The sequence below is a fragment of the Daphnia magna genome, linkage group LG9 (assembly GCF_020631705.1).
Source record: "Daphnia magna isolate NIES linkage group LG9, ASM2063170v1.1, whole genome shotgun sequence".
NCBI lineage: Eukaryota > Metazoa > Arthropoda > Branchiopoda > Diplostraca > Daphniidae > Daphnia > Daphnia magna.
The window spans coordinates 6097273-6117671 of record NC_059190.1 but is presented as its reverse complement, the minus strand read 5'-3'; the positions used below and the strand labels follow the sequence as shown (position 1 = coordinate 6117671).

The window sequence follows — 20399 nt, the reverse complement described above, 5'->3', positions numbered from 1 at the left end:
TTTTAATTTTCCATAAGTACCTCATAATAATTGAACTAGTTGATAAGGAAATTTGCACACGATTTAGCGATTCGCAGACAGCAGGATTTGAACCTGCGCTCCAAGATGGAAACAGATTTCAAGTCTGTCGCCTTAACCACTCGGCCATGTCTGCTTGTTTTATTCCAATCAATGAAATTCCGCTGTGAAATTTACCAATAAAAAGCTCCATTAGAAAAAAATATAAACTTTTATTGCCAGTTGAAATTCATTTCTACTGTTATAATGGAAAATAAATAGAAAATAAAATAAACAATTAATTTGATCCTTGGATGCAGATCGTATAAAGGGAAGAGAAAGACAAATATGACAATGTTGATCTCATCACAATAATTTTGAAAAGACAAAAGCAATAGACACTGAGGTAAGTAAATACAAGTTTAAAAAATCTATACATATTAAGATAGAGGAATACAAATTAACAAAAATTTATAAAAATTTAAAATAAAATCGATGATTAAATGTAAGAGGGAAATGGAGGATCCATCTGGAAGGACAACTGGTTTCCATGAACTCTCTACTTGTATTCGACGTGAGATACGTTGGGGATTCCTCGCCTTCCAGGTGGTGAACATGTAGCCAGTAGGAAGAGTAAATGTGGGCTGGAGATTACCTATCTCCGGCCCAAAATGGTCATACATCAAATCTTCTTTGGACGACCCACAGCCCGTCTGACACATGGTTCCTTCAAACCAGCTCCAAACGATGAGGCATTCAGGACACTGAAACATCAAAATGCTCGTCGGTTTCGGGATGTCGATGGCATATAGGACACGTGGCATCGTTGAATAGATCCAACCGATAGCAGCTGGTGATGGTAGGAAGAAATCGCTAGTTGAACATGGACATGATCTTTCTGATGTTATTTGGCAGGGCTGCAGTCTCCTTCCAGATACATGGTCAATCCATATAACGCCTCGGGATCTCCCATAGCGGTAACCTCTAGGATTCACTGGTTATATGTTTTTCTGTGTACCATGGTATTCCCAAGCCCCAGTATGGAAGAGGCAAATAGTTTCTCGATTTCATGCCCTGGTTGCTGAAGGAACTTGGACCTCTTCCTGACTGCTATGGCAACCGTGATTTCTTTCATAAGGTTTTCATCTCCAAAATATTTCCAAAATGTAAATTTTTGAAAGCACCACCACTGGCCCGTAAGAGGATCGAACTCATGACCTCCGCGTTATTAGCACGGCGCTCTAACCAACTGAGCTAACAGGCCTACAAAATATTACACACGTACAAAAAATGACTGAGTTGATTCACCAGTAAAACCAGCCATTGTCCTCGTAAAATGAAGGAGTGTCGCCAAACAGCCAACGAGGGTTGGGGAAAGCCCCGACAAAAAAAGTCACAAACCAATCAAAAAATTCTCACAAGTAAGGGAATACAATGAATATACGAGTACTTACAAAATATCAAAAGACGGAAAGTTAACAACACAAACTAACATCACAAATAAACAGGAAAATAACCAAAGAATGTGACTTACAGTTTTCAGTAAATGACGGAAGGAAAAAAAACGTCTGCACCCATCTACAACCGCTAAACCCTGGAAATTCATAATGTGCATCGTTCCATACAACGACCACATGCCTTTCACGAAGGAGCAATGAAAAAACAACAAAAGTGTCCCAGTTAAGAAAAATGTCGGCTTTTCCTTAATAACAAATTAAGCTCGAAACGGTTTGCTCTTGAAAGCTATTAACAACCAAAAGCAATAAAAAAAACGTCGAAACGAGAAGCGATCTTCACTGAATTTACCATTTCCTTGTACCCACATTCGTTTGCTTACATATATTTTCCCCAAGCACCTCATCAAAAGTGAAGTGGTTAGAACAAATAATCTCATCCTTATTCCAGCTTGTCATACGACAGTTAGACCTAAGCATTAGGATTGACGTGAAAAACTCTTTATTGGTTGTTTTTGGTTTCTTATTTCGATCAAGAACCCTTATTCAGCATGGCTACAGGAGTTGAAGACAGGAACGAGAAGTTACATAAAGAAGAACGTACCATAGAAGTTGTTGGTACTCATCACATAAAGCCACGTGAGATTCTCGGAAAAATAAGTGATAGTTTTACACGCCCAACGTGGGGCTCGAACCCACGACCCTGAGATTAAGAGTCTCATGCTCTACCGACTGAGCTAGCCAGGCCAACAACAAATGTTAATGCGTTAAATGCTAATACATTGTGACATGACAACATGACACCATTTCTGCTAAGTTTTAGCCCAGGAGGATGGATAGCCCAACCACAAACGACCATACATTATGAGGCAGCACAGTAATTTAGAAAAACACTTTTCATATATTGCGTTGATTATCTACCGCAGTTTTTCTGTAGTTTCTTTCAAAGCAATGTCACTCTAATAACGTCAGTACTCCAGAAGTTAAGAAACGTGCGAAAGTTTTGTTTAATTGATGAGAATGTATGGAAACATTGTACATTGGCCCGTAAGAGGATCGAACTCGTGACCTCCGCGTTATTAGCACGGCGCTCTAACCAACTGAGCTAACAGGCCATGCTGTAGCTACAAACGCACAAAAGATAATTGGGTGGATTCGCATGAAGAACCAAAATAAAATTATATGACAGTGAAGGGATTCGAACCCTTGCCTCCGAAGAGACTGGTGCCTAAAACCAGCGCCATAGACCACTCGGCCACACTATCCGTATAACATATTTATCGTGAACATGAGTTTGATTATTGTTTCACAGTTTAAACGTTTATCATACAACAACATTGCTGGCAAAAAAACGAGTTTGGATTTTGGACTGTATTTAGCTTATTTTAATTTTCCATAAGTACCTCATAATAATTGAACTAGTTGATAAGGAAATTTGCACACGATTTAGCGATTCGCAGACAGCAGGATTTGAACCTGCGCTCCAAGATGGAAACAGATTTCAAGTCTGTCGCCTTAACCACTCGGCCATGTCTGCTTGTTTTATTCCAATCAATGAAATTCCGCTGTGAAATTTACCAATAAAAAGCTCCATTAGAAAAAAATATAAACTTTTATTGCCAGTTGAAATTCATTTCTACTGTTATAATGGAAAATAAATAGAAAATAAAATAAACAATTAATTTGATCCTTGGATGCAGATCGTATAAAGGGAAGAGAAAGACAAATATGACAATGTTGATCTCATCACAATAATTTTGAAAAGACAAAAGCAATAGACACTGAGGTAAGTAAATACAAGTTTAAAAAATCTATACATATTAAGATAGAGGAATACAAATTAACAAAAATTTATAAAAATTTAAAATAAAATCGATGATTAAATGTAAGAGGGAAATGGAGGATCCATCTGGAAGGACAACTGGTTTCCATGAACTCTCTACTTGTATTCGACGTGAGATACGTTGGGGATTCCTCGCCTTCCAGGTGGTGAACATGTAGCCAGTAGGAAGAGTAAATGTGGGCTGGAGATTACCTATCTCCGGCCCAAAATGGTCATACATCAAATCTTCTTTGGACGACCCACAGCCCGTCTGACACATGGTTCCTTCAAACCAGCTCCAAACGATGAGGCATTCAGGACACTGAAACATCAAAATGCTCGTCGGTTTCGGGATGTCGATGGCATATAGGACACGTGGCATCGTTGAATAGATCCAACCGATAGCAGCTGGTGATGGTAGGAAGAAATCGCTAGTTGAACATGGACATGATCTTTCTGATGTTATTTGGCAGGGCTGCAGTCTCCTTCCAGATACATGGTCAATCCATATAACGCCTCGGGATCTCCCATAGCGGTAACCTCTAGGATTCACTGGTTATATGTTTTTCTGTGTACCATGGTATTCCCAAGCCCCAGTATGGAAGAGGCAAATAGTTTCTCGATTTCATGCCCTGGTTGCTGAAGGAACTTGGACCTCTTCCTGACTGCTATGGCAACCGTGATTTCTTTCATAAGGTTTTCATCTCCAAAATATTTCCAAAATGTAAATTTTTGAAAGCACCACCACTGGCCCGTAAGAGGATCGAACTCATGACCTCCGCGTTATTAGCACGGCGCTCTAACCAACTGAGCTAACAGGCCTACAAAATATTACACACGTACAAAAAATGACTGAGTTGATTCACCAGTAAAACCAGCCATTGTCCTCGTAAAATGAAGGAGTGTCGCCAAACAGCCAACGAGGGTTGGGGAAAGCCCCGACAAAAAAAGTCACAAACCAATCAAAAAATTCTCACAAGTAAGGGAATACAATGAATATACGAGTACTTACAAAATATCAAAAGACGGAAAGTTAACAACACAAACTAACATCACAAATAAACAGGAAAATAACCAAAGAATGTGACTTACAGTTTTCAGTAAATGACGGAAGGAAAAAAACGTCTGCACCCATCTACAACCGCTAAACCCTGGAAATTCATAATGTGCATCGTTCCATACAACGACCACATGCCTTTCACGAAGGAGCAATGAAAAAACAACAAAAGTGTCCCAGTTAAGAAAAATGTCGGCTTTTCCTTAATAACAAATTAAGCTCGAAACGGTATGCTCTTGAAAGCTATTAACAACCAAAAGCAATAAAAAAACGTCGAAACGAGAAGCGATCTTCACTGAATTTACCATTTCCTTGTACCCACATTCGTTTGCTTACATATATTTTCCCCAAGCACCTCATCAAAAGTGAAGTGGTTAGAACAAATAATCTCATCCTTATTCCAGCTTGTCATACGACAGTTAGACCTAAGCATTAGGATTGACGTGAAAAACTCTTTATTGGTTGTTTTTGGTTTCTTATTTCGATCAAGAACCCTTATTCAGCATGGCTACAGGAGTTGAAGACAGAACGGTTACGAAGAACGTACCATAGAAGTTGTTGGTACTCATCACATAAAGCCACGTGATTCTCGGAAAAATAAGTGATAGTTTTATACGCCCAACGTGGGGCTCGAACCCACGACCCTGAGATTAAGAGTCTCATGCTCTACCGACTGAGCTAGCCAGGCCAACAACAAATGTTAATGCTAACATTGGATGACACATGACACATGACACCATTTCTGCTAAGTTTTAGCCCAGGAGGATGGATAGCCCAACCACAAACGACCATACATTATGAGGCAGCACAGTAATTTAGAAAAACACTTTTCATATATTGCGTTGATTATCTACCGCAGTTTTTCTGTAGTTTCTTTCAAAGCAATGTCACTCTAATAACGTCAGTACTCCAGAAGTTAAGAAACGTGCGAAAGTTTTGTTTAATTGATGAGAATGTATGGAAACATTGTACATTGGCCCGTAAGAGGATCGAACTCGTGACCTCCGCGTTATTAGCACGGCGCTCTAACCAACTGAGCTAACAGGCCATGCTGTAGCTACAAACGCACAAAAGATAATTGGGTGGATTCGCATGAAGAACCAAAATAAAATTATATGACAGTGAAGGGATTCGAACCCTTGCCTCCGAAGAGACTGGTGCCTAAAACCAGCGCCATAGACCACTCGGCCACACTATCCGTATAACATATTTATCGTGAACATGAGTTTGATTATTGTTTCACAGTTTAAACGTTTATCATACAACAACATTGCTGGCAAAAAAACGAGTTTGGATTTTGGACTGTATTTAGCTTATTTTAATTTTCCATAAGTACCTCATAATAATTCAACTAGTTGATAAGGAAATTTGCACACGATTTAGCGATTCGCAGACAGCAGGATTTGAACCTGCGCTCCAAGATGGAAACAGATTTCAAGTCTGTCGCCTTAACCACTCGGCCATGTCTGCTTGTTTTATTCCAATCAATGAAATTCCGCTGTGAAATTTACCAATAAAAAGCTCCATTAGAAAAAAATATAAACTTTTATTGCCAGTTGAAATTCATTTCTACTGTTATAATGGAAAAACAATAGAAAATAAAATAAACAATTAATTTGATCCTTGGATGCAGATCGTATAAAGGGAAGAGAAAGACAAATATGACAATGTTGATCTCATCACAATAATTTTGAAAAGACAAAAGCAATAGACACTGAGGTAAGTAAATACAAGTTTAAAAAATCTATACATATTAAGATAGAGGAATACAAATTAACAAAAATTTATAAAAATTTAAAATAAAATCGATGATTAAATGTAAGAGGGAAATGGAGGATCCATCTGGAAGGACAACTGGTTTCCATGAACTCTCTACTTGTATTCGACGTGAGATACGTTGGGGATTCCTCGCCTTCCAGGTGGTGAACATGTAGCCAGTAGGAAGAGTAAATGTGGGCTGGAGATTACCTATCTCCGGCCCAAAATGGTCATACATCAAATCTTCTTTGGACGACCCACAGCCCGTCTGACACATGGTTCCTTCAAACCAGCTCCAAACGATGAGGCATTCAGGACACTGAAACATCAAAATGCTCGTCGGTTTCGGGATGTCGATGGCATATAGGACACGTGGCATCGTTGAATAGATCCAACCGATAGCAGCTGGTGATGGTAGGAAGAAATCGCTAGTTGAACATGGACATGATCTTTCTGATGTTATTTGGCAGGGCTGCAGTCTCCTTCCAGATACATGGTCAATCCATATAACGCCTCGGGATCTCCCATAGCGGTAACCTCTAGGATTCACTGGTTATATGTTTTTCTGTGTACCATGGTATTCCCAAGCCCCAGTATGGAAGAGGCAAATAGTTTCTCGATTTCATGCCCTGGTTGCTGAAGGAACTTGGACCTCTTCCTGACTGCTATGGCAACCGTGATTTCTTTCATAAGGTTTTCATCTCCAAAATATTTCCAAAATGTAAATTTTTGAAAGCACCACCACTGGCCCGTAAGAGGATCGAACTCATGACCTCCGCGTTATTAGCACGGCGCTCTAACCAACTGAGCTAACAGGCCTACAAAATATTACACACGTACAAAAAATGACTGAGTTGATTCACCAGTAAAACCAGCCATTGTCCTCGTAAAATGAAGGAGTGTCGCCAAACAGCCAACGAGGGTTGGGGAAAGCCCCGACAAAAAAAGTCACAAACCAATCAAAAAATTCTCACAAGTAAGGGAATACAATGAATATACGAGTACTTACAAAATATCAAAAGACGGAAAGTTAACAACACAAACTAACATCACAAATAAACAGGAAAATAACCAAAGAATGTGACTTACAGTTTTCAGTAAATGACGGAAGGAAAAAAAACGTCTGCACCCATCTACAACCGCTAAACCCTGGAAATTCATAATGTGCATCGTTCCATACAACGACCACATGCCTTTCACGAAGGAGCAATGAAAAAACAACAAAAGTGTCCCAGTTAAGAAAAATGTCGGCTTTTCCTTAATAACAAATTAAGCTCGAAACGGTATGCTCTTGAAAGCTATTAACAACCAAAAGCAATAAAAAAACGTCGAAACGAGAAGCGATCTTCACTGAATTTACCATTTCCTTGTACCCACATTCGTTTGCTTACATATATTTTCCCCAAGCACCTCATCAAAAGTGAAGTGGTTAGAACAAATAATCTCATCCTTATTCCAGCTTGTCATACGACAGTTAGACCTAAGCATTAGGATTGACGTGAAAAACTCTTTATTGGTTGTTTTTGGTTTCTTATTTCGATCAAGAACCCTTATTCAGCATGGCTACAGGAGTTGAAGACAGAACGGTTACGAAGAACGTACCATAGAAGTTGTTGGTACTCATCACATAAAGCCACGTGATTCTCGGAAAAATAAGTGATAGTTTTATACGCCCAACGTGGGGCTCGAACCCACGACCCTGAGATTAAGAGTCTCATGCTCTACCGACTGAGCTAGCCAGGCCAACAACAAATGTTAATGCTAACATTGTGACATGACACATGACACATGACACCATTTCTGCTAAGTTTTAGCCCAGGAGGATGGATAGCCCAACCACAAACGACCATACATTATGAGGCAGCACAGTAATTTAGAAAAACACTTTTCATATATTGCGTTGATTATCTACCGCAGTTTTTCTGTAGTTTCTTTCAAAGCAATGTCACTCTAATAACGTCAGTACTCCAGAAGTTAAGAAACGTGCGAAAGTTTTGTTTAATTGATGAGAATGTATGGAAACATTGTACATTGGCCCGTAAGAGGATCGAACTCGTGACCTCCGCGTTATTAGCACGGCGCTCTAACCAACTGAGCTAACAGGCCATGCTGTAGCTACAAACGCACAAAAGATAATTGGGTGGATTCGCATGAAGAACCAAAATAAAATTATATGACAGTGAAGGGATTCGAACCCTTGCCTCCGAAGAGACTGGTGCCTAAAACCAGCGCCATAGACCACTCGGCCACACTATCCGTATAACATATTTATCGTGAACATGAGTTTGATTATTGTTTCACAGTTTAAACGTTTATCATACAACAACATTGCTGGCAAAAAAACGAGTTTGGATTTTGGACTGTATTTAGCTTATTTTAATTTTCCATAAGTACCTCATAATAATTCAACTAGTTGATAAGGAAATTTGCACACGATTTAGCGATTCGCAGACAGCAGGATTTGAACCTGCGCTCCAAGATGGAAACAGATTTCAAGTCTGTCGCCTTAACCACTCGGCCATGTCTGCTTGTTTTATTCCAATCAATGAAATTCCGCTGTGAAATTTACCAATAAAAAGCTCCATTAGAAAAAAATATAAACTTTTATTGCCAGTTGAAATTCATTTCTACTGTTATAATGGAAAAACAATAGAAAATAAAATAAACAATTAATTTGATCCTTGGATGCAGATCGTATAAAGGGAAGAGAAAGACAAATATGACAATGTTGATCTCATCACAATAATTTTGAAAAGACAAAAGCAATAGACACTGAGGTAAGTAAATACAAGTTTAAAAAATCTATACATATTAAGATAGAGGAATACAAATTAACAAAAATTTATAAAAATTTAAAATAAAATCGATGATTAAATGTAAGAGGGAAATGGAGGATCCATCTGGAAGGACAACTGGTTTCCATGAACTCTCTACTTGTATTCGACGTGAGATACGTTGGGGATTCCTCGCCTTCCAGGTGGTGAACATGTAGCCAGTAGGAAGAGTAAATGTGGGCTGGAGATTACCTATCTCCGGCCCAAAATGGTCATACATCAAATCTTCTTTGGACGACCCACAGCCCGTCTGACACATGGTTCCTTCAAACCAGCTCCAAACGATGAGGCATTCAGGACACTGAAACATCAAAATGCTCGTCGGTTTCGGGATGTCGATGGCATATAGGACACGTGGCATCGTTGAATAGATCCAACCGATAGCAGCTGGTGATGGTAGGAAGAAATCGCTAGTTGAACATGGACATGATCTTTCTGATGTTATTTGGCAGGGCTGCAGTCTCCTTCCAGATACATGGTCAATCCATATAACGCCTCGGGATCTCCCATAGCGGTAACCTCTAGGATTCACTGGTTATATGTTTTTCTGTGTACCATGGTATTCCCAAGCCCCAGTATGGAAGAGGCAAATAGTTTCTCGATTTCATGCCCTGGTTGCTGAAGGAACTTGGACCTCTTCCTGACTGCTATGGCAACCGTGATTTCTTTCATAAGGTTTTCATCTCCAAAATATTTCCAAAATGTAAATTTTTGAAAGCACCACCACTGGCCCGTAAGAGGATCGAACTCATGACCTCCGCGTTATTAGCACGGCGCTCTAACCAACTGAGCTAACAGGCCTACAAAATATTACACACGTACAAAAAATGACTGAGTTGATTCACCAGTAAAACCAGCCATTGTCCTCGTAAAATGAAGGAGTGTCGCCAAACAGCCAACGAGGGTTGGGGAAAGCCCCGACAAAAAAAGTCACAAACCAATCAAAAAATTCTCACAAGTAAGGGAATACAATGAATATACGAGTACTTACAAAATATCAAAAGACGGAAAGTTAACAACACAAACTAACATCACAAATAAACAGGAAAATAACCAAAGAATGTGACTTACAGTTTTCAGTAAATGACGGAAGGAAAAAAAACGTCTGCACCCATCTACAACCGCTAAACCCTGGAAATTCATAATGTGCATCGTTCCATACAACGACCACATGCCTTTCACGAAGGAGCAATGAAAAAACAACAAAAGTGTCCCAGTTAAGAAAAATGTCGGCTTTTCCTTAATAACAAATTAAGCTCGAAACGGTTATGCTCTTGAAAGCTATTAACAACCAAAAGCAATAAAAAAAACGTCGAAACGAGAAGCGATCTTCACTGAATTTACCATTTCCTTGTACCCACATTCGTTTGCTTACATATATTTTCCCCAAGCACCTCATCAAAAGTGAAGTGGTTAGAACAAATAATCTCATCCTTATTCCAGCTTGTCATACGACAGTTAGACCTAAGCATTAGGATTGACGTGAAAAACTCTTTATTGGTTGTTTTTGGTTTCTTATTTCGATCAAGAACCCTTATTCAGCATGGCTACAGGAGTTGAAGACAGAACGGTTACGAAGAACGTACCATAGAAGTTGTTGGTACTCATCACATAAAGCCACGTGATTCTCGGAAAAATAAGTGATAGTTTTATACGCCCAACGTGGGGCTCGAACCCACGACCCTGAGATTAAGAGTCTCATGCTCTACCGACTGAGCTAGCCAGGCCAACAACAAATGTTAATGCTAACATTGTGACATGACACATGACACCATTTCTGCTAAGTTTTAGCCCAGGAGGATGGATAGCCCAACCACAAACGACCATACATTATGAGGCAGCACAGTAATTTAGAAAAACACTTTTCATATATTGCGTTGATTATCTACCGCAGTTTTTCTGTAGTTTCTTTCAAAGCAATGTCACTCTAATAACGTCAGTACTCCAGAAGTTAAGAAACGTGCGAAAGTTTTGTTTAATTGATGAGAATGTATGGAAACATTGTACATTGGCCCGTAAGAGGATCGAACTCGTGACCTCCGCGTTATTAGCACGGCGCTCTAACCAACTGAGCTAACAGGCCATGCTGTAGCTACAAACGCACAAAAGATAATTGGGTGGATTCGCATGAAGAACCAAAATAAAATTATATGACAGTGAAGGGATTCGAACCCTTGCCTCCGAAGAGACTGGTGCCTAAAACCAGCGCCATAGACCACTCGGCCACACTATCCGTATAACATATTTATCGTGAACATGAGTTTGATTATTGTTTCACAGTTTAAACGTTTATCATACAACAACATTGCTGGCAAAAAAACGAGTTTGGATTTTGGACTGTATTTAGCTTATTTTAATTTTCCATAAGTACCTCATAATAATTCAACTAGTTGATAAGGAAATTTGCACACGATTTAGCGATTCGCAGACAGCAGGATTTGAACCTGCGCTCCAAGATGGAAACAGATTTCAAGTCTGTCGCCTTAACCACTCGGCCATGTCTGCTTGTTTTATTCCAATCAATGAAATTCCGCTGTGAAATTTACCAATAAAAAGCTCCATTAGAAAAAATATATAAACTTTTATTGCCAGTTGAAATTCATTTCTACTGTTATAATGGAAAAACAATAGAAAATAAAATAAACAATTAATTTGATCCTTGGATGCAGATCGTATAAAGGGAAGAGAAAGACAAATATGACAATGTTGATCTCATCACAATAATTTTGAAAAGACAAAAGCAATAGACACTGAGGTAAGTAAATACAAGTTTAAAAAATCTATACATATTAAGATAGAGGAATACAAATTAACAAAAATTTATAAAAATTTAAAATAAAATCGATGATTAAATGTAAGAGGGAAATGGAGGATCCATCTGGAAGGACAACTGGTTTCCATGAACTCTCTACTTGTATTCGACGTGAGATACGTTGGGGATTCCTCGCCTTCCAGGTGGTGAACATGTAGCCAGTAGGAAGAGTAAATGTGGGCTGGAGATTACCTATCTCCGGCCCAAAATGGTCATACATCAAATCTTCTTTGGACGACCCACAGCCCGTCTGACACATGGTTCCTTCAAACCAGCTCCAAACGATGAGGCATTCAGGACACTGAAACATCAAAATGCTCGTCGGTTTCGGGATGTCGATGGCATATAGGACACGTGGCATCGTTGAATAGATCCAACCGATAGCAGCTGGTGATGGTAGGAAGAAATCGCTAGTTGAACATGGACATGATCTTTCTGATGTTATTTGGCAGGGCTGCAGTCTCCTTCCAGATACATGGTCAATCCATATAACGCCTCGGGATCTCCCATAGCGGTAACCTCTAGGATTCACTGGTTATATGTTTTTCTGTGTACCATGGTATTCCCAAGCCCCAGTATGGAAGAGGCAAATAGTTTCTCGATTTCATGCCCTGGTTGCTGAAGGAACTTGGACCTCTTCCTGACTGCTATGGCAACCGTGATTTCTTTCATAAGGTTTTCATCTCCAAAATATTTCCAAAATGTAAATTTTTGAAAGCACCACCACTGGCCCGTAAGAGGATCGAACTCATGACCTCCGCGTTATTAGCACGGCGCTCTAACCAACTGAGCTAACAGGCCTACAAAATATTACACACGTACAAAAAATGACTGAGTTGATTCACCAGTAAAACCAGCCATTGTCCTCGTAAAATGAAGGAGTGTCGCCAAACAGCCAACGAGGGTTGGGGAAAGCCCCGACAAAAAAGTCACAAACCAATCAAAAAATTCTCACAAGTAAGGGAATACAATGAATATACGAGTACTTACAAAATATCAAAAGACGGAAAGTTAACAACACAAACTAACATCACAAATAAACAGGAAAATAACCAAAGAATGTGACTTACAGTTTTCAGTAAATGACGGAAGGAAAAAAAACGTCTGCACCCATCTACAACCGCTAAACCCTGGAAATTCATAATGTGCATCGTTCCATACAACGACCACATGCCTTTCACGAAGGAGCAATGAAAAAACAACAAAAGTGTCCCAGTTAAGAAAAATGTCGGCTTTTCCTTAATAACAAATTAAGCTCGAAACGGTATCTCTTGAAAGCTATTAACAACCAAAAGCAATAAAAAAAACGTCGAAACGAGAAGCGATCTTCACTGAATTTACCATTTCCTTGTACCCACATTCGTTTGCTTACATATATTTTCCCCAAGCACCTCATCAAAAGTGAAGTGGTTAGAACAAATAATCTCATCCTTATTCCAGCTTGTCATACGACAGTTAGACCTAAGCATTAGGATTGACGTGAAAAACTCTTTATTGGTTGTTTTTGGTTTCTTATTTCGATCAAGAACCCTTATTCAGCATGGCTACAGGAGTTGAAGACAGAACGGTTACGAAGAACGTACCATAGAAGTTGTTGGTACTCATCACATAAAGCCACGTGATTCTCGGAAAAATAAGTGATAGTTTTATACGCCCAACGTGGGGCTCGAACCCACGACCCTGAGATTAAGAGTCTCATGCTCTACCGACTGAGCTAGCCAGGCCAACAACAAATGTTAATGCTAACATTGTGACATGACACATGACACCATTTCTGCTAAGTTTTAGCCCAGGAGGATGGATAGCCCAACCACAAACGACCATACATTATGAGGCAGCACAGTAATTTAGAAAAACACTTTTCATATATTGCGTTGATTATCTACCGCAGTTTTTCTGTAGTTTCTTTCAAAGCAATGTCACTCTAATAACGTCAGTACTCCAGAAGTTAAGAAACGTGCGAAAGTTTTGTTTAATTGATGAGAATGTATGGAAACATTGTACATTGGCCCGTAAGAGGATCGAACTCGTGACCTCCGCGTTATTAGCACGGCGCTCTAACCAACTGAGCTAACAGGCCATGCTGTAGCTACAAACGCACAAAAGATAATTGGGTGGATTCGCATGAAGAACCAAAATAAAATTATATGACAGTGAAGGGATTCGAACCCTTGCCTCCGAAGAGACTGGTGCCTAAAACCAGCGCCATAGACCACTCGGCCACACTATCCGTATAACATATTTATCGTGAACATGAGTTTGATTATTGTTTCACAGTTTAAACGTTTATCATACAACAACATTGCTGGCAAAAAAACGAGTTTGGATTTTGGACTGTATTTAGCTTATTTTAATTTTCCATAAGTACCTCATAATAATTCAACTAGTTGATAAGGAAATTTGCACACGATTTAGCGATTCGCAGACAGCAGGATTTGAACCTGCGCTCCAAGATGGAAACAGATTTCAAGTCTGTCGCCTTAACCACTCGGCCATGTCTGCTTGTTTTATTCCAATCAATGAAATTCCGCTGTGAAATTTACCAATAAAAAGCTCCATTAGAAAAAAATATAAACTTTTATTGCCAGTTGAAATTCATTTCTACTGTTATAATGGAAAAACAATAGAAAATAAAATAAACAACTAATTTGATCCTTGGATGCAGATCGTATAAAGGGAAGAGAAAGACAAATATGACAATGTTGATCTCATCACAATAATTTTGAAAAGACAAAAGCAATAGACACTGAGGTAAGTAAATACAAGTTTAAAAAATCTATACATATTAAGATAGAGGAATACAAATTAACAAAAATTTATAAAAATTTAAAATAAAATCGATGATTAAATGTAAGAGGGAAATGGAGGATCCATCTGGAAGGACAACTGGTTTCCATGAACTCTCTACTTGTATTCGACGTGAGATACGTTGGGGATTCCTCGCCTTCCAGGTGGTGAACATGTAGCCAGTAGGAAGAGTAAATGTGGGCTGGAGATTACCTATCTCCGGCCCAAAATGGTCATACATCAAATCTTCTTTGGACGACCCACAGCCCGTCTGACACATGGTTCCTTCAAACCAGCTCCAAACGATGAGGCATTCAGGACACTGAAACATCAAAATGCTCGTCGGTTTCGGGATGTCGATGGCATATAGGACACGTGGCATCGTTGAATAGATCCAACCGATAGCAGCTGGTGATGGTAGGAAGAAATCGCTAGTTGAACATGGACATGATCTTTCTGATGTTATTTGGCAGGGCTGCAGTCTCCTTCCAGATACATGGTCAATCCATATAACGCCTCGGGATCTCCCATAGCGGTAACCTCTAGGATTCACTGGTTATATGTTTTTCTGTGTACCATGGTATTCCCAAGCCCCAGTATGGAAGAGGCAAATAGTTTCTCGATTTCATGCCCTGGTTGCTGAAGGAACTTGGACCTCTTCCTGACTGCTATGGCAACCGTGATTTCTTTCATAAGGTTTTCATCTCCAAAATATTTCCAAAATGTAAATTTTTGAAAGCACCACCACTGGCCCGTAAGAGGATCGAACTCATGACCTCCGCGTTATTAGCACGGCGCTCTAACCAACTGAGCTAACAGGCCTACAAAATATTACACACGTACAAAAAATGACTGAGTTGATTCACCAGTAAAACCAGCCATTGTCCTCGTAAAATGAAGGAGTGTCGCCAAACAGCCAACGAGGGTTGGGGAAAGCCCCGACAAAAAAAGTCACAAACCAATCAAAAAATTCTCACAAGTAAGGGAATACAATGAATATACGAGTACTTACAAAATATCAAAAGACGGAAAGTTAACAACACAAACTAACATCACAAATAAACAGGAAAATAACCAAAGAATGTGACTTACAGTTTTCAGTAAATGACGGAAGGAAAAAAAACGTCTGCACCCATCTACAACCGCTAAACCCTGGAAATTCATAATGTGCATCGTTCCATACAACGACCACATGCCTTTCACGAAGGAGCAATGAAAAAACAACAAAAGTGTCCCAGTTAAGAAAAATGTCGGCTTTTCCTTAATAACAAATTAAGCTCGAAACGGTTATGCTCTTGAAAGCTATTAACAACCAAAAGCAATAAAAAAAACGTCGAAACGAGAAGCGATCTTCACTGAATTTACCATTTCCTTGTACCCACATTCGTTTGCTTACATATATTTTCCCCAAGCACCTCATCAAAAGTGAAGTGGTTAGAACAAATAATCTCATCCTTATTCCAGCTTGTCATACGACAGTTAGACCTAAGCATTAGGATTGACGTGAAAAACTCTTTATTGGTTGTTTTTGGTTTCTTATTTCGATCAAGAACCCTTATTCAGCATGGCTACAGGAGTTGAAGACAGAACGGTTACGAAGAACGTACCATAGAAGTTGTTGGTACTCATCACATAAAGCCACGTGATTCTCGGAAAAATAAGTGATAGTTTTATACGCCCAACGTGGGGCTCGAACCCACGACCCTGAGATTAAGAGTCTCATGCTCTACCGACTGAGCTAGCCAGGCCAACAACAAATGTTAATGCTAACATTGGTGACATGACACATGACACCATTTCTGCTAAGTTTTAGCCCAGGAGGATGGATAGCCCAACCACAAACGACCATACATTATGAGGCAGCACAGTAATTTAGAAAAACACTTTTCATATATTGCGTTGATTATCTACCGCAGTTTTTCTGTAGTTTCTTTCAAAGCAATGTCACTCTAATAACGTCAGTACTCCAGAAGTTAAGAAACGTGCGAAAGTTTTGTTTAATTGATGAGAATGTATGGAAACATTGTACATTGGCCCGTAAGAGGATCGAACTCGTGACCTCCGCGTTATTAGCACGGCGCTCTAACCAACTGAGCTAACAGGCCATGCTGTAGCTACAAACGCACAAAAGATAATTGGGTGGATTCGCATGAAGAACCAAAATAAAATTATATGACAGTGAAGGGATTCGAACCCTTGCCTCCGAAGAGACTGGTGCCTAAAACCAGCGCCATAGACCACTCGGCCACACTATCCGTATAACATATTTATCGTGAACATGAGTTTGATTATTGTTTCACAGTTTAAACGTTTATCATACAACAACATTGCTGGCAAAAAAACGAGTTTGGATTTTGGACTGTATTTAGCTTATTTTAATTTTCCATAAGTACCTCATAATAATTCAACTAGTTGATAAGGAAATTTGCACACGATTTAGCGATTCGCAGACAGCAGGATTTGAACCTGCGCTCCAAGATGGAAACAGATTTCAAGTCTGTCGCCTTAACCACTCGGCCATGTCTGCTTGTTTTATTCCAATCAATGAAATTCCGCTGTGAAATTTACCAATAAAAAGCTCCATTAGAAAAAAATATAAACTTTTATTGCCAGTTGAAATTCATTTCTACTGTTATAATGGAAAAACAATAGAAAATAAAATAAACAATTAATTTGATCCTTGGATGCAGATCGTATAAAGGGAAGAGAAAGACAAATATGACAATGTTGATCTCATCACAATAATTTTGAAAAGACAAAAGCAATAGACACTGAGGTAAGTAAATACAAGTTTAAAAAATCTATACATATTAAGATAGAGGAATACAAATTAACAAAAATTTATAAAAATTTAAAATAAAATCGATGATTAAATGTAAGAGGGAAATGGAGGATCCATCTGGAAGGACAACTGGTTTCCATGAACTCTCTACTTGTATTCGACGTGAGATACGTTGGGGATTCCTCGCCTTCCAGGTGGTGAACATGTAGCCAGTAGGAAGAGTAAATGTGGGCTGGAGATTACCTATCTCCGGCCCAAAATGGTCATACATCAAATCTTCTTTGGACGACCCACAGCCCGTCTGACACATGGTTCCTTCAAACCAGCTCCAAACGATGAGGCATTCAGGACACTGAAACATCAAAATGCTCGTCGGTTTCGGGATGTCGATGGCATATAGGACACGTGGCATCGTTGAATAGATCCAACCGATAGCAGCTGGTGATGGTAGGAAGAAATCGCTAGTTGAACATGGACATGATCTTTCTGATGTTATTTGGCAGGGCTGCAGTCTCCTTCCAGATACATGGTCAATCCATATAACGCCTCGGGATCTCCCATAGCGGTAACCTCTAGGATTCACTGGTTATATGTTTTTCTGTGTACCATGGTATTCCCAAGCCCCAGTATGGAAGAGGCAAATAGTTTCTCGATTTCATGCCCTGGTTGCTGAAGGAACTTGGACCTCTTCCTGACTGCTATGGCAACCGTGATTTCTTTCATAAGGTTTTCATCTCCAAAATATTTCCAAAATGTAAATTTTTGAAAGCACCACCACTGGCCCGTAAGAGGATCGAACTCATGACCTCCGCGTTATTAGCACGGCGCTCTAACCAACTGAGCTAACAGGCCTACAAAATATTACACACGTACAAAAAATGACTGAGTTGATTCACCAGTAAAACCAGCCATTGTCCTCGTAAAATGAAGGAGTGTCGCCAAACAGCCAACGAGGGTTGGGGAAAGCCCCGACAAAAAAAGTCACAAACCAATCAAAAAATTCTCACAAGTAAGGGAATACAATGAATATACGAGTACTTACAAAATATCAAAAGACGGAAAGTTAACAACACAAACTAACATCACAAATAAACAGGAAAATAACCAAAGAATGTGACTTACAGTTTTCAGTAAATGACGGAAGGAAAAAAAACGTCTGCACCCATCTACAACCGCTAAACCCTGGAAATTCATAATGTGCATCGTTCCATACAACGACCACATGCCTTTCACGAAGGAGCAATGAAAAAACAACAAAAGTGTCCCAGTTAAGAAAAATGTCGGCTTTTCCTTAATAACAAATTAAGCTCGAAACGGTTTGCTCTTGAAAGCTATTAACAACCAAAAGCAATAAAAAAACGTCGAAACGAGAAGCGATCTTCACTGAATTTACCATTTCCTTGTACCCACATTCGTTTGCTTACATATATTTTCCCCAAGCACCTCATCAAAAGTGAAGTGGTTAGAACAAATAATCTCATCCTTATTCCAGCTTGTCATACGACAGTTAGACCTAAGCATTAGGATTGACGTGAAAAACTCTTTATTGGTTGTTTTTGGTTTCTTATTTCGATCAAGAACCCTTATTCAGCATGGCTACAGGAGTTGAAGACAGAACGGTTACGAAGAACGTACCATAGAAGTTGTTGGTACTCATCACATAAAGCCACGTGATTCTCGGAAAAATAAGTGATAGTTTTATACGCCCAACGTGGGGCTCGAACCCACGACCCTGAGATTAAGAGTCTCATGCTCTACCGACTGAGCTAGCCAGGCCAACAACAAATGTTAATGCTAACATTGTGACATGACACATGACACATGACACCATTTCTGCTAAGTTTTAGCCCAGGAGGATGGATAGCCCAACCACAAACGACCATACATTATGAGGCAGCACAGTAATTTAGAAAAACACTTTTCATATATTGCGTTGATTATCTACCGCAGTTTTTCTGTAGTTTCTTTCAAAGCAATGTCACTCTAATAACGTCAGTAGTCCAGAAGTTAAGAAACGTGCGAAAGTTTTGTTTAATTGATGAGAATGTATGGAAACATTGTACATTGGCCCGTAAGAGGATCGAACTCGTGACCTCCGCGTTATTAGCGCGGCGCTCTAACCAACTGAGCTAAACAGCATTACTGTAAAAAAAAACCACAAAAGATAATTGGGTGGATTCTTCATGAAGAACCAAAATAAAATTATATGACAGTGAAGGGATTCGAACCCTTGCCTCCGAAGAGACTGGTGCCTAAAACCAGCGCCTAAAATCTATCTTCTTCTTCAGTACGTTTCTTCTTGCTTCTTCAGTTTGTTCTTCTACATCACTTGTGTCTCAGATCGCACAAAGTATTCATTCGTGTTCTTAAAATTTGCAATATGCTTCTTTGAATTAACAGTCTGTCTTGAATCAATCTTAATTTTGGTAATGGCAAACCAATCTTGGTGGATTTTGAGGAGTTGTCGTAAAAAGTTTCAGTTTCTGTCTACTATTGATGGGAATGGCTGCTCTTCCCTTCAGATTTAACTCTTAACTTCATCAAGAATCACTCTGAATATTTGTTTAGTCGGCTTGTTAACATCCAACAGCTTAAAAAAAAAACTTAAAAAAAAACTACGCATGACTTCTCAGTTGCAATGGAAGTCGTGAGCCAATAGCTAAACTTTTATCGCACGCTTTACCAAGTAGCCAGTCTTCTTTATTTCTATTTACACGAACTGCTTTCACCATTTTTGTAGTTATATTAGTTTCACGCCACACAGTTCAATTAATTCGCACAAGAGTAAAACACAGTAAAAGCAAAACTAGTAATGCCGGATTAAACTGTCAGATAGGAAGAAATATACATAACCAGGGTTGCGCAGTTCACAAAAATAACTTCTGAGATGTCTAAATGTAGCTTAATCTTAATCAAATTTTTTATATGAGTAGAAAATATAGTGTTAATTAATATTATTGATGAGCACTATAAAAATTGTATCGGTATAATGAGATATAGAATTTAAAATGCGTTTTTTCACGCTTTTTCACGTTTTTTCCCGCCCGATTGGTCTAATTTTTGGATCGTCGCCATTTTTTTTAACAATTTTTTTTA

The 20399-nt window shown here is 39.2% G+C and overlaps 33 non-coding genes across 33 annotated transcripts; all 33 read right to left on the bottom strand.

Annotated features, from left to right (window-relative positions):
* Window positions 1–72: 72 nt before the first annotated feature.
* Trnas-uga lies at window positions 73–154 on the bottom strand. The gene has a single exon. It is a non-coding gene; the product is annotated as a tRNA-Ser (tRNA).
* Window positions 155–1187: 1033 nt separating this feature from the next.
* On the bottom strand, window positions 1188–1261 carry Trnai-aau. The gene has a single exon. It is a non-coding gene; the product is annotated as a tRNA-Ile (tRNA).
* An 864-nt stretch (window positions 1262–2125) lies between these two features.
* On the bottom strand, window positions 2126–2198 carry Trnak-cuu. Its single transcript has one exon. It is a non-coding gene; the product is annotated as a tRNA-Lys (tRNA).
* Window positions 2199–2492: 294 nt separating this feature from the next.
* Trnai-aau lies at window positions 2493–2566 on the bottom strand. Its single transcript has one exon. It is a non-coding gene; the product is annotated as a tRNA-Ile (tRNA).
* A 68-nt stretch (window positions 2567–2634) lies between these two features.
* Window positions 2635–2716, bottom strand: Trnal-uag. The gene has a single exon. It is a non-coding gene; the product is annotated as a tRNA-Leu (tRNA).
* Window positions 2717–2906: 190 nt separating this feature from the next.
* Window positions 2907–2988, bottom strand: Trnas-uga. Its single transcript has one exon. It is a non-coding gene; the product is annotated as a tRNA-Ser (tRNA).
* A 1033-nt stretch (window positions 2989–4021) lies between these two features.
* Trnai-aau lies at window positions 4022–4095 on the bottom strand. Its single transcript has one exon. It is a non-coding gene; the product is annotated as a tRNA-Ile (tRNA).
* Window positions 4096–4945: 850 nt separating this feature from the next.
* Window positions 4946–5018, bottom strand: Trnak-cuu. Its single transcript has one exon. It is a non-coding gene; the product is annotated as a tRNA-Lys (tRNA).
* A 286-nt stretch (window positions 5019–5304) lies between these two features.
* On the bottom strand, window positions 5305–5378 carry Trnai-aau. Its single transcript has one exon. It is a non-coding gene; the product is annotated as a tRNA-Ile (tRNA).
* Window positions 5379–5446: 68 nt separating this feature from the next.
* Window positions 5447–5528, bottom strand: Trnal-uag. The gene has a single exon. It is a non-coding gene; the product is annotated as a tRNA-Leu (tRNA).
* A 190-nt stretch (window positions 5529–5718) lies between these two features.
* Window positions 5719–5800, bottom strand: Trnas-uga. Its single transcript has one exon. It is a non-coding gene; the product is annotated as a tRNA-Ser (tRNA).
* Window positions 5801–6833: 1033 nt separating this feature from the next.
* Window positions 6834–6907, bottom strand: Trnai-aau. Its single transcript has one exon. It is a non-coding gene; the product is annotated as a tRNA-Ile (tRNA).
* An 851-nt stretch (window positions 6908–7758) lies between these two features.
* Trnak-cuu lies at window positions 7759–7831 on the bottom strand. The gene has a single exon. It is a non-coding gene; the product is annotated as a tRNA-Lys (tRNA).
* Window positions 7832–8120: 289 nt separating this feature from the next.
* Window positions 8121–8194, bottom strand: Trnai-aau. Its single transcript has one exon. It is a non-coding gene; the product is annotated as a tRNA-Ile (tRNA).
* A 68-nt stretch (window positions 8195–8262) lies between these two features.
* Trnal-uag lies at window positions 8263–8344 on the bottom strand. Its single transcript has one exon. It is a non-coding gene; the product is annotated as a tRNA-Leu (tRNA).
* A 190-nt stretch (window positions 8345–8534) lies between these two features.
* Window positions 8535–8616, bottom strand: Trnas-uga. The gene has a single exon. It is a non-coding gene; the product is annotated as a tRNA-Ser (tRNA).
* Window positions 8617–9649: 1033 nt separating this feature from the next.
* Trnai-aau lies at window positions 9650–9723 on the bottom strand. Its single transcript has one exon. It is a non-coding gene; the product is annotated as a tRNA-Ile (tRNA).
* Window positions 9724–10576: 853 nt separating this feature from the next.
* Trnak-cuu lies at window positions 10577–10649 on the bottom strand. The gene has a single exon. It is a non-coding gene; the product is annotated as a tRNA-Lys (tRNA).
* A 282-nt stretch (window positions 10650–10931) lies between these two features.
* Window positions 10932–11005, bottom strand: Trnai-aau. The gene has a single exon. It is a non-coding gene; the product is annotated as a tRNA-Ile (tRNA).
* Window positions 11006–11073: 68 nt separating this feature from the next.
* On the bottom strand, window positions 11074–11155 carry Trnal-uag. The gene has a single exon. It is a non-coding gene; the product is annotated as a tRNA-Leu (tRNA).
* A 190-nt stretch (window positions 11156–11345) lies between these two features.
* Trnas-uga lies at window positions 11346–11427 on the bottom strand. The gene has a single exon. It is a non-coding gene; the product is annotated as a tRNA-Ser (tRNA).
* A 1034-nt stretch (window positions 11428–12461) lies between these two features.
* On the bottom strand, window positions 12462–12535 carry Trnai-aau. The gene has a single exon. It is a non-coding gene; the product is annotated as a tRNA-Ile (tRNA).
* Window positions 12536–13385: 850 nt separating this feature from the next.
* On the bottom strand, window positions 13386–13458 carry Trnak-cuu. Its single transcript has one exon. It is a non-coding gene; the product is annotated as a tRNA-Lys (tRNA).
* A 282-nt stretch (window positions 13459–13740) lies between these two features.
* Trnai-aau lies at window positions 13741–13814 on the bottom strand. The gene has a single exon. It is a non-coding gene; the product is annotated as a tRNA-Ile (tRNA).
* Window positions 13815–13882: 68 nt separating this feature from the next.
* Trnal-uag lies at window positions 13883–13964 on the bottom strand. The gene has a single exon. It is a non-coding gene; the product is annotated as a tRNA-Leu (tRNA).
* A 190-nt stretch (window positions 13965–14154) lies between these two features.
* On the bottom strand, window positions 14155–14236 carry Trnas-uga. Its single transcript has one exon. It is a non-coding gene; the product is annotated as a tRNA-Ser (tRNA).
* A 1033-nt stretch (window positions 14237–15269) lies between these two features.
* Window positions 15270–15343, bottom strand: Trnai-aau. Its single transcript has one exon. It is a non-coding gene; the product is annotated as a tRNA-Ile (tRNA).
* An 853-nt stretch (window positions 15344–16196) lies between these two features.
* Trnak-cuu lies at window positions 16197–16269 on the bottom strand. The gene has a single exon. It is a non-coding gene; the product is annotated as a tRNA-Lys (tRNA).
* A 283-nt stretch (window positions 16270–16552) lies between these two features.
* Trnai-aau lies at window positions 16553–16626 on the bottom strand. The gene has a single exon. It is a non-coding gene; the product is annotated as a tRNA-Ile (tRNA).
* A 68-nt stretch (window positions 16627–16694) lies between these two features.
* Window positions 16695–16776, bottom strand: Trnal-uag. Its single transcript has one exon. It is a non-coding gene; the product is annotated as a tRNA-Leu (tRNA).
* A 190-nt stretch (window positions 16777–16966) lies between these two features.
* Trnas-uga lies at window positions 16967–17048 on the bottom strand. The gene has a single exon. It is a non-coding gene; the product is annotated as a tRNA-Ser (tRNA).
* A 1033-nt stretch (window positions 17049–18081) lies between these two features.
* Window positions 18082–18155, bottom strand: Trnai-aau. Its single transcript has one exon. It is a non-coding gene; the product is annotated as a tRNA-Ile (tRNA).
* An 851-nt stretch (window positions 18156–19006) lies between these two features.
* Window positions 19007–19079, bottom strand: Trnak-cuu. The gene has a single exon. It is a non-coding gene; the product is annotated as a tRNA-Lys (tRNA).
* Window positions 19080–20399: the final 1320 nt, after the last annotated feature.